General features: G+C 49.2%; 1 long non-coding RNA gene across 1 annotated transcript; it reads left to right on the top strand.

Moving 5' to 3' along the window:
- Positions 1 to 186: 186 nt before the first annotated feature.
- On the top strand, positions 187 to 15,055 carry LOC104673248. The gene is made up of 4 exons (XR_004053755.1): positions 187 to 237; positions 4,341 to 4,434; positions 8,280 to 8,506; positions 14,673 to 15,055. It is a non-coding gene; the product is annotated as an uncharacterized LOC104673248 (long non-coding RNA).
- Positions 15,056 to 17,639: the final 2,584 nt, after the last annotated feature.

The following is a 17,639-nucleotide window of genomic DNA, read 5'->3' as shown; positions in this document are numbered from 1 at the left end:
TTAATCTCAGCGTGGGCTTCTGAGTGAGGAAGGCAGTTCATGTCTCAGGACGTGAGGCCTCAGCCACTCCCCGCTGGCCAGTTGATCTCATTCTTAAATCTTTAGAACCTTCTACGCAAGGCCCTTTAAATCAGAAAACGGTCAGCCTAAACTTCATCCCTCCTGACAATTGTTCAAGGCTCTGAAGCCAGATGTGAGGCCTGGGAAGGGCCTTCCCTAGCTGGGGAGATGGTGCAGGTGGGTGTGGGAGAGGACGTGGGGTGGGCATGAGCTGGCAGGAGGGCCCAAGTCTGTGCTCTTTTCTTTCCTGATGTGAACCTCCTACCAGGCAGTGCCGGGGAGACCAGCTTGCAGACTCACTATTTTGGGAAGCTTCTATTCCGAGGTTTTAGGTTGCCTTTATTAGACAGTAAGCTCCCCCAGTGGAAACCATGGCTACCATTTCCTGGCTTCTCTTTGAAGCCCCTCGTGGGCCCGCAGCTGAGCAGGCGGGCAGTTGGGGAAGTGAGCAGAATCACGACGCTGTGACCTAGCCTCTGAGGCCAGCCCCGTTTCCAGGCTCTGCACGAGGTAGAGTGAAGCCAGCCCTCCCCCATGGCCATCTGGGTGGTGCCTCTTAGTGTGCTCAGCTCTGGGCTGACCTCACTGCCTGCACCCCTTCCTTCACTCCTTATGGCAGCCCAGGAGAGAAACAAGACAAATTCCCTTAAACAAGGAAACTGAGGCTCAGAGAGGACAAGGCAGCTCGCCCAAGGTCACTTGCCACAGTCCAGATCGGAGCCAGACGCCACAGCCTGAGCTTTCTCCGATGCCCCTGGGCAGCTGCGGTGTGGTCTCCAGCCTGTCATGGACCAAATCCTGGCCAAAAGCTAGAATTCAGGATTTGGGTCAGAATGAGGGCCAGCCCGAAGTCACCTCCCAGAGTGCGAGAGGGAAGCGGCTGAGTCAGTTCCGGAGAGAAGTCCGAGAAGTGCTGGAAGTGTGGGTGAGGTGTGGGTGGGTGTCTGGACCCTGAACCTCTGAGAACCTCCCTGGAGGGCTTGGGGAACTCGGCCAGGAAGCTGGGGAGTCGGATTCTAGGCCTGGGCTTCAAAGCTGGGACTCCTTCCTTCTTCGGCCTCTCCAGGCAGGAAACGGTTACGAATTTTAAAATCGCAGAAAGAGAGGGACTGGGGGAGGTGGAGAACCAACCCAAATTAAAGCCCAGGAGGCCGCAGGAGAGGGACTCCTTGGACAGAGCCCCAGTCCAAAACAACACAAAGGCCTAATCTAACGTGCAAAGAATTGCACCCTATTCCTGTTTTGAGCAAGCACCGTGCTGTTGGGGGTAGGCCTGGCCCTGAGACGTGGCCTTCCGTGGTGGCCTCCTCTCTCTGGCTCCTGGCTTCTTGCCTGTGGAGTGAAGTGTGTTGCTGTGTTGGTGTTTGCAAACCTCAGCATGTGCCAGAAGCCACTGGGGTGCCGGCTAGAACGCAGTTTCTTGAGCGTCTGCTGCAGGGTGGGCTGGGCCCAGGAGTGCACGTTTTAAAGTAAGTCCCCAACTGATTGCACCACACCGGGCCCGGGCCTTGCTTTGAAAATCTCTGGGCTGGAGGTGGCTGCCGGAACCCAAGGTGTCCAGGAAGCCCTTCGATTCTTTCTCCTTCCTCCGTCCATATGCTTTCACGTTTTTTCTTCTTCCCTGCCCTTTGCCTGTCATGGACACCCCTAGGCTTTGCTTACAGCAGAAGGTCAAACCTCCTGGACTTGCCAGAAGGCTCCCGGAATCTCCAACTGACTTTCCGCTTCCAGGCCAAGGAATTTTTCATTTGTATTTTCTGTTTTTCTGGGGCTGCTGGGGGCAGGGCTTGGTGCAGCTGCTCTGCCACCTGGCGGTCACACCTGGGACTGTAGCCTTTCCCAAACTAGGCACATCTTGCCCAGGTGCCCATCCTTCAAAGGTCCTCAGGCAGGGGTGGGGAGAGAAGGGCTTGGGGAGGAAGGCAGGCAGCCCCCCGATTATAGTGGTCAAGCCCTCCAGGGTGCCTCATTAAATTAATTTGTGTAAAGTAAACCCCTGTTATTCATAGAAGTAGAGTTGCTGTGGAGTTGACCTTTCTAGCCCAGGTTTCCCATCAATTAAACCAAAGACCAGCATGGCCGCCAAATGACCTTAGGCGGTTGCCTTACCTGCTGTGAACTTCAGTATCTCCATTTCTAAGATAGGGCCTTCCACTTAACGTAATAAGATTAAATTAGATAATTAATGGGCTTGACAATAAATACTAGCCACCACAATCACCATCACAACAATCACTACCATCATCACCACCATCACCATCACCACAATCACTACCACCATCACCACCATCACCATCACCACAATCACTACCACCATCACCACCATCACCATCACCACAATCACTACCACCATCACCACCATCACCATCACCACAATCACTACCACCATCACCACCATCACCATCACCACAATCACTACCACCATCACCACCATCACCATCACCACAATCACTACCACCATCACCACCATCACCATCACCACAATCACTACCACCATCACCATCACCACAATCACTACCACCATCACCACCATCACCATCACCACAATCACTACCACCATCACCACCATCACCACCACCACAATCACTACCACCATCACCACCATCACCATCACCACCAATCACTACCACCATCACCATCACCACAATCACTACCACCATCACCACAATCACTACCACCATCACCACCATCACCATCACCACAATCACTACCACCATCACCACAATCACTATCACTATCACCACCATCACCATCACCACAATCACTACCACCATCACCACCACCATCATCATCACCACCGTCACTATCATCATTACCATCACCATCACCACTGTCACCATCACCACCATCACCACCACCATCACCACCATCACCACCACCATCACCATCACCACCACCATCACCACCATCACTGCCATCACCACCACCACCATCACCACCGCCAATATCATCATTACCATCACCATCACCACTATCACCATCACCATCACCACCATCACCACCACCATCACCACCATCACCATCACCACCACCACCACCACCATCCCACCACCATCACCACCATCACCACCACCACCATCACCACCACCATCACCATCACTATCACCACCATCACCACCATCATCACCACCACCATCATCACCATCACCACCACCATCATCACGACCATCACCATCACCACAATCACTACCACCATCACCACCACCATCACCATCACCACTGTCACTATCATATTACCATCACCATCACCACCACCATCACCATCATCACCACCATCACCATCACACCATCATCACTATCACCACCACCATCATCATCATCACCATCACCACCATCACTATCATCACCATCAACACTATCATCATCATTGTCACCATTACCACCACCATCACCATTATCACCACCACCGTCATCACCACCATCACCACCACCACTCACCACCATCACCACCACCACCACCACCATTGCCACCACCACCACCACTACTATCATCACCACCATCATCACCACCACCATCATCACCATCATCATCGCCATCATCACCACCACCACCATCACCACTACCATCATCACTACCATCAACACCACCATCATCACCATCATCACCACCACCATCACCACCACCACCACCACCATCACCACCATCACTATCATCACCATCACCATCACCACCATCATCATCATTGTCACCATTACCACCATCATCATTGTCACCATTACCACCGCCATCATCACTATCACCACCACCATCATCACCATCATCACCATCACCACCATCACCATCACCACCACCATCATCACTATCTGCACCACCATCATTACCATCATCACCATCACCACAACTATCACCACCATCACCACCATCACCATCACCACCATCACCACCACCATCACCACCATCATCACCACCACCACCACCACCATCACCACCACCACCATCATCACCACCACCATCATCACCATCATCATCACCATCATCACCACCATCACCATCACCACTACCATCATCACCACCATCAACACCACCATCATCACCATCACCACCATCATCATCACTGCCCTCACCATCACTATCATCACCACCATCATCACCACCATCACCATCACTATCATCACCATCATCATTACCATTACCACCACCATCATTACTACCACTGTCACAACCATCACCATGACCACCATCACCACCACCATCACCATCACCACCACCACCATCACCATCACACCATCACCACAACCATCATAGCAGACCCATCGTTCTTCCTTTTTTTCTTTTCCAGTTGAAGCTGCAGTATTTCAGATCCAACTGGAATCACAGGGATTTCTTGTTTGACTCCTCCCTGAAATCGTGGAAGAATCTGGAGTCGGCAGAAGGTGAAGCTTTTTCTTAGTTTCATACTGCTGTAGGGACAGGGCTCTCCAGGGTCTCAGATCCTGACTCCAGTTTGATTGCTTTTTCCACTGTACCCTTGTAAAGATGCCCAATGATCCATCAGAAAGTCAAAGAAACATTAACCATAAAATATCAAATTATCCTCCTGCTCCAGAGAACAGGACTCACCTCACTGAACAGGAGATATTGATGAGCTACATAAGGCCATAAGCAGATCTCACCTCTTCAGTTCTTTAATTCCTCTTTGAGGGACATAAATTTGGGGACTATCCCTCCTCCACCAATAACACTACAAACTTAAATCATTTTTCTTCGTTTTTGAATTCCTCTTCAATTCACTGCCCAGCAGCAGCTTAGAGCTCTTAGATCTTATTATGCCTTATAAGAACTCATTTTTGCAGATCTTCCTAAATTCACCCACGTGCCTTTTTGCAGGGAGGGAGGATGATAGGGACTGCCTTAATTCGATTTTCTTGTCTTTTCTTAAAGTGTACATGTTGCAAAAACCACAAAATCATGTGAGGAATGAAAGGAAGGCCCCCCTTTCCCCCCTGACTCCAACAATCACACTGCTCAAAGGACCCCAGGTCCTTTATTTAAAACACCTACGTATTTAGAAATATGTCAACAGAAATCATTATCATTAGTCATTTATACCTGAGAAGTCTTAATGTATACGATAACAACCAAAATGATCTCAAAGTGTGTAAAGTGGCAAGTAAAAGTCCTTTTCTCCTCTAATCCCCAACTGCCTGGGGCAACTGCCACCAACAAGTTATATTCTCCAGAAAAATCATAATGTACCTTCAAACACATTCTTAAAGTTTTAAAATTTTTCAATAGGTAGTAAATTCACATCGTTCAAAAATAGAAAACTTACGAACATGTGTAGAGTGAAGAGGCTCTCTCCCATCCCACCTCCACCCACCCTCAGGGAACCATTTTTAGTTTCTTGCGCATCCTTCCAGATTTTCTTTCTGAAAATATAAGCGAGGGGAGACGCACATTCTGATTTTACTCTTTTCACACAAAGGTACTCTTCCCCTTTGCATTGATTTCCCACAACAGTGTACCTCGGACGCCTTTCCTCGTGCTTTGTGAACATCCTCCTTCCCATTTCACAGTAGCATGGTAACCCACTGCATGGATTTACCATCACACATTTAACCACCCTCCCATTCATGGTCACTTGGACTGTGTCTAACATTTTGATTTTTTTGTTTGTTTGTTTTTTTTTTTGAGATAGAGTCTCACTTTGTCCCCTAGGCTGGAGTGCAATGGCATGATCTCGGCTCACTGTAACCTCTGGGTTCGAGTGATTCTTCTGCCTTAGCCTCCCAGAGTGCTGGGATTACATGCGCCTGCCACCAAGCCTGGCTAATTTTTGTATTTTTTGTAGAGATGAGATTTCATCATGTTGGTCAGTCTGGTCTCGAACTCCTGACCTCAGGTAATCTACCTGCCTCAGTCTTCCAAAGTGCTGGGATTACAGGCGTGAGCCACCTTGCCTGGCCCTAAAATTTTCATATTTCAAAAAGTATTTTTAAAACTATGAAAAAAAGCTCCATATCATTGATCACTAGAGAAATGCAAATCAAAACCACAGTGAGAAACCATCTCACACCAGTCAGAATGGCTATTGATTAAAACATTAGAAAACAACAGATGCTGGCAAGGTTGTGAAGAAAAAGGAATGCTTATAAATCGCTGGTGGGAGTGTAAATTAGTTCAACCCATTGTGCAAAGCAGTGTGGTGATTCCTCAAAGAGCTAAAAACAGAACTACCATTCAACCCAGCAATTCCATTACTGGGCATATACCTAGAGGAATGTAAATCATTCTACCATAAAGACCTATGCACATGTGTGTTCACTGCAGCACTAGTCACAATAACAAAGACATGGAATCATCTAAATGCCCATCCATGGTAGATTGGATAAAGAAATTGTGCTACATATACACGTGGAATACTATGCAGCCATAAAAAATAACGAGCGCATGTCTCTTGTGGGAACATGTGTCGAGCTAGAGGCCATTATCCTCAGCAAACTAATGCAGGAACAGAAAACCAAATACCACATGTTCTCACGTATAAGTGGGAGCCAAATGATGAGAACTCATGAACACAGAGAAGGGAACAACAGACAACACTGGAGCCCACTTGAGGGTGGAGGGTGAGCGGAGGGAGAGGAGCAGGAAAGATAACTGTTGGGCACTGGACTTAGTACCTGGGTGATGAAATCACCTGTACCAACAAACCCCACGACATGAGTTCCCCAATGTAACAAATCTTCACATGTAACCCTAGAACCTAAAATAAAAGTTAAAACATTATTTAAAATGCTCGGATGAATAACTTTACATACATACTATTTCAAATGTTTGTTAGTATGTCTGTAGAATAAAATTCCAGAAGTGGGATTGCTTCCTTGAAGGGTGAGTGAGCCGTGGTTTTGAGAGGCAGCCCACTGCCTTCCCCAAGGACATAGTTGTGTATCCTGTCCCCAGCTCCTTAACTCAGAAAGCCAGTGTCACAGTTGTGGGGTTTTCCCAATATCATGGATAAAAAGTGATTTCTCAGTGTAGCTTTACTTTGCATTTCTTTTCTTATGAGTGAGGCTGAGCACCTTATAATATATTTGAGATGCATTTGTATTTCTCTTTTTCTGTTATTTCTTCATACCACTTACCTATTTCAATTGTAGGTTATTTCCTTACCAATATCTACAAACCCTTTATAAATTAGGGAGACTGGATTTTTTTTTTTTTTTTTTTTTTTTTTTTTTTTTTTTTTTTTTTTTTTTTTTTTTGACAGAGTCTCACTCTGTCATCCTGGCTGGAATGCAGTGGTGCATTCAGGACTCACTGCAGACTCAACTTCCCAGGCTCAAGCGATCCTCCCACTACTGTGGGAGAGGGAGTAGGTGGTGCATATCTGTAGTCCCAGCTACTTGGGAAGCAATCCTCAGTCCCTCAAGTAGCTGGGACTACAGGTACACACGACCACACCCAACTAATTTTTGTATTTTTAGAAGAGACGGGGTTTCGCCATGTTGCTTAGGTTGGTCTCGAACTCCTGAGCTCAAGCAATCGTCCCACCTCGGCCTCCCAAAGTGCTGGGATTACAGGCGTGAGCCACCATGCCCAGCCCACTTTGTCTTTTAACAACTCATGTTGTTATTGATACTTTTCTGTATGCAGAATTTTTTTTGTAATTGAATTTATCATTTTCTTTTTTGATTTTTGGGTTTTAGTCATCATTAGAACAGCCCTCTCTACTCCATGGTGATAAAGGAATTGTTTCATGGTTGGATTTTTAAATCCAGAATGCTTGTTGGATTTGTCACTTTCCTCTCCAATACCTGTAGAGTTGACACTATGACTTTTCTTCTTAAATTTATGAATAAGATGAATTATATTAATGGATTTCCTAATGCTGAACCACCCTTTCATTGGATGAAAGGAAAGCCGAGGCGGGGTGGCCGAGGCCGGGTGATCCGCCCGCCTCAGCCTCCCAAAATGCTGGGATTATAGGCATGAACCACCATGCCCAGCCTATTTATTAGTATTTTATGTAGAGGTTTTCCTTAATCTTTACATGTGAGCTTGGGCTGTAGTTTCCTTTCTTTTCTGGTAAAATCTCTACTCACTTCTAGAATGAAAGGATGGTTCAGTATTAGGAAATCCATTAATATAATTCATCATATTCATAGGTTTAAGTAGAGTTACACAGCCACACACAGAGCTGGACAGATTGTGTTATTTCTTTAATGTACTGTTAGGTTCTGTGTATTAATTTTTTTTTTTTTTTTTTTTTTTTTTGCAGTTTCCAGGAGACCAGGTTTTAACCAGTCTCACCTGTGGGCTTCATTTCCTCAGATGGGTCCAGACTGTCATGTGATCTTGGGCAGGGGTTTGTTCTCATTCTCACATGTGTCTCCATCACCATATGCCCCTTTGGACTTTGACCGGCTGCAAGAATCAGAGTGTCTGAAAACTGGTAGACTTACACAGCCACCCACAGAGCTGTCCTGCAGGTCCTGCTCAAAGCAGGTAAGCTGAGGCTGGACTTGCCCTGAGCTCCAGTGATGGGGGTTCGTTCTTTGCTATTTGGCTTCTGCTTATTTCCTTTCATTTTACCAGGAAGAGGTCCCCAAGCCTTCTTTTCTGGTGCCTTCTGACACCACATACTGCAAGTACTCCAGCACTTCCCTGGCTTCAGGAACTCAAAGGGTCTACTGAGAGCAAGACAGAATTAGTGTTGAGGACTTAGCACCCGCAGGGTAGCCTCCACTCAGTGACTGTTGGGACCTGGTAGATCAATACCCCAGCTCCCTGGCCCAAGTTGCCACACCCTTTGCTGACTTTCTTCCATTCCCCGTCTCACTTCCCCTACCAGTGCCTCCTGGGTTCGCCTCCCAAATAGATGATTTACATTCAAATCTTTATTTTATGTTGGCTTTGGAGGGGACCCAACTTAAGGCGGGGTTCCCAACCCTCTTTTGTGAGGTGCGACAGCTGGTTAGTGGCAGCCCTGCAATGACAAGCCTACCCCCTGCTGATCACTGGCACCACCCCCTGATCATGCTTAGAACAATTGCACAGGTGGGTGACCGGTGGGGTAGTGAGGCTCAGAGAAGTTAAATGGCTTCTCCAAGCGCAACAGCGAATGCACTTAGTTCTGAAAATTGTTTCCCAGCAATTTCCTTCCACCTAACAGATACACATCTGAAGGTTGTGAAAGAATTCATCATCATGTCAGCTCCACAAACATGTATTAAAGGTGTACAAGATTCCAGGCCCCATGCTGGGCCCTGGAGACCCAAGGTGAACTAGCAAGGAGGTGCGTCCAGTGGGGAGACAGATGTAAAAACCACTGCATCAGGGCGGTATCAGCCAACTCAGCACACCACAGGACAAAGGCCAAAAACGTAACTAGGAAGTACAGACAAGAAAGAGCTGAGAGAAAGCACAGGTTTGAGAGGGTGTGGGGAGGTGAGGATGGGTGTTCTGAGAGCAAGAACAGCATGTGCAAAGGCCCTGAGGCCAGACCAGGAGAGATGGGGGAAGAGTGTCTGATTACTAGGCAAATGTCTTGGATGGATGAAAATGTAAGGTGGGCTCAGATGAGACAGGGCTACAGAGAGGAGAACCAGGAAGAGGCTTTTCCTGGCCTGAACTGGGCACAGACTGTGGAGATGGTGAGGAGAATGTGAATTCAACACATTTTAAAGAGGTGGGGAACAGGCGCAGTGGCTCACACCTGTAATCCCAGCACTTTGGGAGGCCAAGGCAGGCAGATCACTTAAGACCAGGAGTTCAAGACCAGCCTGGCCAATGTGGTGAAACCCCATCTCTACTAAAAATAAAAATATTAGCTGGGCGTGGTAGCACTTGCCTGTCCCAGCTACTCAGGAGACTGTGACAGGCGAATCGCTTACACCTGGGAAGCGGAGGTTGCAGTGAGCCCTGATCGTGCCACTGCACTCCAGCCCAGAGGTGGATGGGCAGGGACTGCCTAGAGTGCTTCGTGGTCCTAGCAAAGTCTTGCTGGCTCTTGTAGTGATCTCAATGGCATGCACAGAGTTCCAGAATTTCAGAGCATCTTTTTTTGGTAAGGGGGCAGCATCCTGACCTCCACCCGCCGAAGCATGCGCCTGTCCTGGTCACATGCTGGATTAACCTGTAAGCCTATTAACCATGGCTCAACATCCTCCGCCACCTTGAAAGGAGCCCCAGAGCTCCCTGGTTAGGGAGCGAGTTCCCAGCCTGGTCCCGAGGATGGCCACATCTGACCTGGCCCTGAGCCACTGTCACAGGCAGCGGGGCATGACTCTCCAGTTGTCTGGAGCCTTTACCTTGACCCTGAGTGACCTGAGGGAGCCAAGCCTGACAGCAGCAGTGACCGCTGCTGAGTCATCTGGCCCCCAAGACACCCAAGGGTCCCTGGGCACCCACCCTGTGTTAGCTTCATGCAGAGGTCTCAGTGCTCACGAGGACCTTACTACAAGCTCTGAAGCCCCAGGGCCGTGTGGGTGGCCACAGAACCTCATCTGACCAGGCTTCCCCCAAGAACAGAGCCAACCCCCAAAATTTTGGAGAGAGGTCTTCCCTGACCCAGTCCAGAGCTGCTGGGTTGTGTCCTGTCCAGGCAAAGCCACCTCCCAGAACTTTCCCTCTGGAGCAGCATGAAGGGCAGTGGGGGAACTGCAGGCCAGGCTGACCTGGAAGCCAGCCTCCATCCTGCCCCTGGGCCTGGGGTTGGGACAGGGCCTCTTTCAGAGGCCTCGGGGGCAACTGTTCCTGGTGAGTTCCCACAGGTGCCCCCAGCACCTACAGGACAGCATCAAGGTATGGCAGGAAGCTGGGGCTTCCCTCTACCCTTGTTGCTGCATCAGTGTCACTTGGGAGTTCTTTAGAAACGCAGAATCTCAGATCCCAGCCCAGACCTCCAGAGTCAGAATCTGCATTTACTAAGAGCCCCAAGTGATCTATGTGCCCACTGAAGTTTAATATGCCCTGGCCTTGACCATTCTCCACAGCCACGACTGTTCCACACCTTCTGTCTCCTCGGAAGGGGTTTCCGGGAAGGGCTTTATGCTTATTTCCATGTCTGCCTCTCCGTCAAAATATAAGCTCCTTATGGATGGGAACGTGTATCCCTAAACCCTTCAGTGCCTGAGCCCTGCCTGCACACTGGAGGTGCCTACTCAGTGCTTGCTGAATAAACGAGGGGATGTGTGTCACCATGCAGACTGGCAGCGCGCCAGGGACAAGTCCCTTTCTATCCTCTGCATCATCAGGCAATGGAACAAGGAACAGAGTGGCATGTGAGAGCAAAGAGATGTGCCACCCCTGCCACAGCACGCTAGGATTTGTTCTTTGCACAGACAACTGGAGAGGCAGAAGCCTGGGGGCCTACATTCCCCCCACCCCCCTTCCCACTCTCCCCGACACATGTGCCTTTGCCCTGGTGGCAGGTAGATTTCAGACCCTTCTCTTCGTCGGTCTTGACCCAGCTGCAGACTGAGCTCACTCAGCCACTTCTTTGCCAACTAAGAATCCTGCCGTTAAGGAACCTACTGGGTGACATCCCCCAAGAGATGCAGGAACCCGAAGTTCTCGGTCACACAGGTCTCCCGACCACTTGCTGTCTGTTTTCCAGGGACATGGAGGGGCTCGGGGTTCAGGATGGCTGATGGGGCACTCATTTATCTCCCCCCAGTCAAATCCAAGTGGATCAAAGAAGGAAATAATCTGGCAGTCCCAGAGCAGCATGGGAAAGCTGAGAAATGGAAAACTACGAAAAGAATCTGAATCTGCATAAGACATAAAGGTCATGGGACAGACGGACAATGAAACCCACAGACCAAGGGACCCACGCCCCATGCAGGAGGGAAAGGAGGCCCAAACTCCTGAACCTTCCTAGGAGGACAGCACTAGGTGAGAGGCTGCAGAGTGGGCACAGGCCAAGGACATCTGGGTAATTAACAGTGTCAGGGTGAGCAGATTGACTGTGTCCCACCCTTCCTCCACCAAACACCACTTGGCATTGAATTTCATGTTTGCCTGGAGGTCAAGGCGCAAGAACAGCTAAATGGAGTTCTGAAACTGCATACTAGGCCAGAGAAAAAGGGCAGCACCCCAGGTAACTTAAGCGTCCCACAGGGAGGCAGAACCCTTTACTCAGAAAATCAGATCCACCAGCTCCTCCTGGCCACAGGCCTCTTTCACTTGCCCACACGCGACAATTACTGTAGATAGGGCTCTCCAGCACAAAGATTTCATGCGTGGCTAAGCCAACAGGAATTCCCACTTAGCCTGAGGAAGAACATTCTAGGAAACAATAATTTTGTCCAGATCCCTCCCCGCACCATCTTCAAATATGAAGAGGCAACCAACGAACACTAAAAATGCAAGAATCCAATGCACCGAAAGAGAGACACCAAACTCGACAAACAAAAGAACCAACACAGGAGGCCGATGAAGTAATGCAGTAAACAGAAGAAAAAGGTAAAACAGCTGTACTTTCTATTTCCGGGGAAATTTGAGAGGACATCTATTTTTTAAAAGAAACAGTTTCCTGAGAAAAGGAAACCTTTTCGGTTTTGGAAATTGCCAATGTGATGGACAAATTCTGAAACCACTAATTAATAGATTGAATAATGAGGGGAATACAGTGACCTGGAAGTTCTTGACAAAGGAGTTTCCTGGAACCCAGTGCAAAAGCACAGAGAGATGAAAAGGAAGAAAAGAAAGGACCTCTGAGCTGAAGAAGATGGAAATGTTTAGGCTACAATGTCCCAGTAGCTTTGGGTAGCAAGGATGAAAAATTGGCACATGCCTGGTAAAATGTCTAAACTCCAAGAATGGAGGTAGGTTTGTACATTAAATGTCCACCATAACTCTTCAATTTATAGGTTACCTTGGCCTTCATTCATCTTCGGAGATGGGTAAGTATCTCCATGGACTTTCTTTCCTTGCTTAAGGGAAGGGAAGGGAGGGGTGGGGGGAAGGAGGGCCTTGAAGGGAATGGTCCTTTCCCGCCTTTTTCTCTTTCTTTCTTTCTGTTCTCTTTTTTCTTTCTTCTTTTCGTTCTTATTGGTTCTTCCTTCTTTCTTTTTCTTTTCTTTTTCTTTCTTTCTTTCTTTCTCTTTCTTTCTTTTCTTTCCTTCTTTCTTTCTTTCTCTCTTTCTCTCTTGCTTGCTTTCTTGCTTTCCTTGCTTTCCTTTCCCTTCCTTCCTTCCTTCCTTCCTTCCTTCCTTCCTTCCTTCCTTCCTTCCTTCCTTCCTTCCTTCTTTCCCTCCCTCCCTCCTTCCCTCCCTCCCTCTCTCTTTCTTTCTTTCTATCTCAGAGACAGGGTCTTACTCTGTTGCCCAGGCTGGAGTGCAGTGGTGTGATCATGGTTCACTGCAGCCTCAAACTCCTGGGTTGAAGCAATAATCCTCCTGCCTTAGCCTCCCTAGTAGCTGGGACTACAGATGCAGCCATCATGCCCAGCTAATTTAAAAAAAAAAATTTTTTTTTTAATAGAGATTGGGTCTCGCTATGTTTCCCACGCTGGTTTCCAACTCCTGCACTCAAATGATCTGCTCTCCTTGGCCTCCCAAAGTGCTAGGATTGCAGGTGTGAGCCACCGTGCCCAGTCTCATTCATTATTTCAATCAGCAGATCTTTACTGACAACCTGAGGGCTCTGTCAATTCCTATGAAGGTAAAGGAGAATAAAATAGACATAGACCCTGACTTCAAAAGCCCCGTCTAACAGGGGAACAGATGAGAAAACAGGCAACTGCACCGGGGCCGAAACACCGGCTCGGAGTCCAGCTCTGCCTGTTACCAGCTCAGTAACTTCAGGCAAGTGACTGACCCTCTCTGTGCCTCAGTTTCCTTCCATGTACAATGTATAATAGTAGTTCCTGTCTCGTGGGTTGTTTTGAAGGTGTAAGTAGAGCACTTAGGACAGTGACCACACACAGTAAAAGGAAGCACTAAGTGAGAGTTGGATAAATACGGAAAGACCATGGTAAATGCTAACCATGAGGACCACCAGGGATGTGGGAGTGTAACAGCAGTGCCTGACCCTCCTCGAGGGGTCCAGGGAGCTGCCCGGCCAGGCCTGGGCATCATCGTGCTGTAAGAAGCTTCCAGACCCGGGTTCACTTGAGTGGCCGCTGCCACCTCCCCCGGCCCGGGGCCTCCGCTGTCCACCCAGTGCATGTGAAGCACATCAGGCTGCTGCCCCGGGCCCTCGGCTTGTCACTTCCTGTCCGGGTTATGCTGACAAAGACTGCAGTGTCACCAGGGCCCGGAGGAAGCTGCCCCAGCATGCTAGAGATTTCACAAGCGATTAGGTATTTCTGCTCATCCACACCCTGATTTCTTCTCAGCACATCACCGTTTCTCAGCCCCCAATGCCTCAGGCCAGGGCCAATTGGTGGGCGGGGAGGGCCCTGACAGATGAAGATGACGGGGTGTGGGAGGCTGCTGTGTCCTTCTGGAAGGGCGGCAGGGAAGGTGACTGTGAGGTGGGCTGGGACAAGGGGGTACGGGCCACACTCCCTTCTTGGGGCTTGCCCTCAGGGACACAGGGTGTGGGGAGCAGAAGTGCCACCTCTGGGTGGGGGTCTTGGAAGCAGGGAAATTTGAATCTAGGTTTCTATGACGCCCCAGGAGTACAGACACAATGTTCACTCGATGATTCTCTTCTTCCCTTGAAGGATTCTGTTACGGAAGCAGGAGCAGGGAGAGCCACAGTGATGCCATTTTAAATTCGGCTCCATCTCGACACAAACAGGCACATTCCTTGCCGGTCGTGACTCAGGGTCATAAGATAATTACATCTACGAAGAACACAGCCTGAAGATGCCTGCAAGGACATGCTCCTACAACAGCAGAAAGTCCAGATGTCCCAATACCCATAACAATATACGCTTTCAAAAAATTATAGTTATGCTTTGATGTACTCACTCACGAAGATGTCAAGGATAGCTTTCTTAAATCAATAGCATAATCATTGTTGTCATGCTGTCAGCCCAGCCACACGTAGGCACAGCTTAGGTTAGTCTTTACACAGATAAGACCCCTATATAAGAGAAACTTAAGGACGGGGCGGTCCTCTGCTCGCTTTCTGAGAATGCTCAAGGATTTTTTTTTTTTTTTTGAAGCAGCGTCTCACTCTGTTGCCCAGGCTGGAGTGCAGTGGCGCAATCTTGGCTCACTGCAACCTCTGCCTCCCAGGTTCAAGTGATTCTCCTGCCTCAGCTTCCTGAGTAGCTGGGATTACAAGCACGAGCCACTAGCCTGGCTAATTTTTGTATTTTTAGTAGAAACGGGGTCTCGCCATGTTGGCCAGGCTGGTCTTGAACTCCTGACCTCAAGTGATCCTCCTGCCTCGGCCTCCCAAAGTTCTGCGATTACAGGTGTGAGCCACCGCACCAGGCCGGGAATGGAGGAGTTTTAATAAACTTGCTTCTTTCACTGCACTCTGTGACTTGCCTTGAATTCCTTCCTGGGCGAGATCCTCGAACCCTCTCTTAGGGTCTGGATCAAGACCCCTTTTCTATTATAGTCACAATTTCACTTCCTGACTTCCTCCTGCTTCTAGAACGATGAATATGGAGTGCAGATGCTCCTCTTGAGGGGCTGGACATGTGGTCGGGAGACCTGCAGCCAGGGTGGCACAGGGACTGGCAGCCCATGAACCCGAGTGCCAGACGGGTTCCATCATGCCTAGATGCCTAGGACATCTCTGGCCACTGAGGCCTTGGGTCAGTGACTTCGGCCCCTAGGCAGGGTCCCCTGCAGAGTAGGGGCCTCCAGCTGCTGACAACGCAGCCAGACCAGAACCTGGAGCCAAGGAGACAGCTGGACCCCAGAGCCTCTTGGGAGACTAAGGACAGGACATCCCAGCCCAGCAGGACCTGGGCACCTCTGGGCTCTCCCTGCAGCCACCAGGGAGCCCTCATCCTCAGAACTTTGTTTCTAGGACCTTGTCTTCACGTTTCTCCATCATCGGCCCTTTCTCTAGGACCTTGCTCACTGTCCTCCGAGTCCTGGGTAATGTCAGTTCCAGGCAGAAGGAGAAAATTCCCCAGGCTGGCCGTGCCCAGGAGGATGTGGTCGGTGATAAGAGGGAGCGGAGTGAAATGTTCTTCAGGGGTCCTCAGATCTTCAGAACCGGGGGTGAGCTTATATCTGACCCACTCCCCAGCCGCTGTCCTGAAAGGAGGGTGGGCGCCTTCTCCAAATGCCCCATCCTGGAGGGGAGCCTGGTGGTGCCCGTTTCACACTCCGGTGACCAGTACTCCCCTAGCTCTGCCCTGGAAGGACAGTAACCGTCACACTTCCTGCTTCAGCTTCCCTGGCCTGGGGAGACCAGCCACAGCAGCAGCACCTAGTCTCAGGAGAGGATTTCCACCCTCAAGGATGTTGAGTCTCCCTTGGTGCCCACACAGCAGGGACCCTGGCGGAGGCTACGGCCCCTAAGCCAGTAAATGACAAAACAGCTCTAAGAGGCTCTGAGGCACCAGCACCAGGCAGGGCCAGGCCTGCGTTTCCTTCAGGGCACACGTTGAAAAGGTGACCCAGGGACACAACCGCAGCATCAACAACTGCCCTGCAGGGCGTAAGGGCTGAGACGCTGGGACCGTGGTGGGAGCTCACAGCACAGACACTTGGCCAGGCAGCCACATTCAGACCCCAGCTCTGCCACTCACCGGCTCGCCTCAGTTTTCTCAGCTGTAAAATGGGAACATTGGACTGATGGCATAGTGTGTGAGGATGAAGTGAGGCCACATCAGAAAAGCACTTGGGGGAGTGCCCAGCCACAAAGAAAGTGCTATGTGTATGCTTAATCAACTCATATCTGTTCTGGGGCTCCCAAATCCTCTAGGCCACGATAGCCCGAGAGCAAGACGCAGTCACAAAATAACGCATCCCTGACCCAGCAAGTGATCCTTGTCTTGCCTCAGAGCAGCATTTTCCAAACCTGTGTCATTTACATATCTTTCTGACTTCTGCCACATCTCAGATCACATGGACTATTATCTAATTCATGGTTTTCTCTCAGTGAACTGACTTCTAAATTATTTATGTGCCCCAGAATGTCTACAGCAACTATCATAACTGGAAAACCAGGATCACTCGCCACAAATAGAAGAAAACTGTAAAAATATCCTGCTGTGCAAATGAAACAAATGTGCCAGTTCTGGCTGGGCGCCTTCGCCTGCCAAGGGTGCCGAACTGAGGCCAGCGTTCTCTTTGTTTTTAAGAATAAGGCATTACTAGCCTCAGGAGGCAGATTCTCCTGCTCGAGTGACTTAAGGGGACTGAAAGAAAATTGCAAAGGGGGCCAGCCACGATGGCTCACACCTGTAATCACAGCACTTTGGGAGGCCGAGGTGGGAGGATTGCTTGAGCCCAGGAGTTCAAGACCAGCCTGGGCAACATAGCAAGACCTCATCATGAAAGAAGGAAGGGAGGGAGGGAAGGAAAAAGAAAAGAAAAGGAAGAAAGAAAGAAAGAAAGAAAGAAAGAAAGAAAGAAAGAAAGAAAGAAAGAAAGAAAGAAAGAAAGAAAGAAAGAAAGAAAGAAAGAAAGAGAAGAAAGAAAAGAAAAAATTGAAAAGGGACTAAGCATCCTAGTGTGTGAAGGCACATTGAACTCCCTTTCTGCTGCTGTGTGGA

Source organism: Rhinopithecus roxellana, chromosome 15 (assembly GCF_007565055.1).
Source record: "Rhinopithecus roxellana isolate Shanxi Qingling chromosome 15, ASM756505v1, whole genome shotgun sequence".
Lineage (NCBI taxonomy): Eukaryota > Metazoa > Chordata > Mammalia > Primates > Cercopithecidae > Rhinopithecus > Rhinopithecus roxellana.
Note: the sequence above shows the minus strand (reverse complement) of the source record. Positions and strands in the feature narration are given on the sequence as shown.